At 45.1% G+C, this 725-nt stretch overlaps 1 non-coding gene across 1 annotated transcript; it reads right to left on the bottom strand.

Moving 5' to 3' along the window:
- Nucleotides 1-276: 276 nt before the first annotated feature.
- On the bottom strand, nt 277-382 carry LOC145565709 (small nucleolar RNA R71). The gene has a single exon (XR_014095093.1). It is a non-coding gene; the product is annotated as a small nucleolar RNA R71 (small nucleolar RNA).
- Nucleotides 383-725: the final 343 nt, after the last annotated feature.

Genomic DNA, 725 nt, shown 5'->3' with positions numbered 1-725 from the left:
CTTCCTATGAGTGCCAAGCATATTCACATATGCTTTTAACGTAGGCGCACTTCGAGCGACGCCTACAGCACCTAAAAGAGTTTGAGAAATATTGTGACACAATAAAGGCCAATGGAGTGACTCAAGAATATATTCGCCTCAAAATGTTTCCATTTTCGCTAATTGGGAGAGGTCTAGAATGGCAAGAGAAGGAGGTGCCCCCTAATTCTCTCACAACATGGGACCAAGTGACTACGGCTTTCTTGAGGAGGTTTTATAACCATAGGAAAACCGCCGAGGCTCGGTCTTTGATTCAAGGTTTTCGCCAAAAGAGTGGTGAGTCTCTAAGTGCGGCATGGGAACGATACAAAGAGCTTCAACTTCAATGCCCACACCATGGGATACCCAAGTATCAACTCATTCACACTTTCTATGGAGGTCTCACACCTCAAGGAAGAACAAGCCTAGACGCCGCGGCTGGTGGTCCAATCATGAACAAAGGATAGCATGAAGTGGAGTGTATTATAGAGGAGGCTGCAAAGCACTATGATGATTGGTACGAAGGAGAAAGGGATGCTAATTCTAGCAAGGGTGTTTATGCATTGGAGCAAGCCAACGCAATCAACAACCTTTCTACCCAAATCTCTAAAATGACCAAGCAAATGGATGAATTGATGAAAGAAAGGTCCAACCCTCATGGTAATACCTCCCCTTCAACCAAGGGAGGCAATGGTATGGATACTTCC

This window comes from Chenopodium album, chromosome 1 (assembly GCF_948465745.1).
Source record: "Chenopodium album chromosome 1, dcCheAlbu1.1, whole genome shotgun sequence".
Lineage (NCBI taxonomy): Eukaryota > Viridiplantae > Streptophyta > Magnoliopsida > Caryophyllales > Amaranthaceae > Chenopodium > Chenopodium album.
This window is presented reverse-complemented; position numbering and strand designations above follow the sequence as displayed.